We start from the raw sequence: 268 nt of genomic DNA, 5'->3' as shown, positions 1-268 counted from the left end.
ATGCGCCGCAGTTAATCGACATTCTTACCTCAAAGATAGAGATAAAATTCGGAGAGATTAGATTTTGTGTCCCGAGCGTCACCGAAGCAATGAATATGAAAGCCAGGGAAGAGTGAATCTCACGGCACTTCAGACTTCAACCCTCACGAATAACAATAAACTTTCACTATTGTTTTTACAGCATCCTTGCAGCGGGGTTGCAAAATGCTGTTTTTTTTTAACGTTACAGCGTCACGTAAAATCTAGGAATCACAGGGGAGATAGCAAG

Source organism: Penaeus monodon, chromosome 32, assembly GCF_015228065.2.
Source record: "Penaeus monodon isolate SGIC_2016 chromosome 32, NSTDA_Pmon_1, whole genome shotgun sequence".
Lineage (NCBI taxonomy): Eukaryota > Metazoa > Arthropoda > Malacostraca > Decapoda > Penaeidae > Penaeus > Penaeus monodon.
This window is presented reverse-complemented; position numbering follows the sequence as displayed.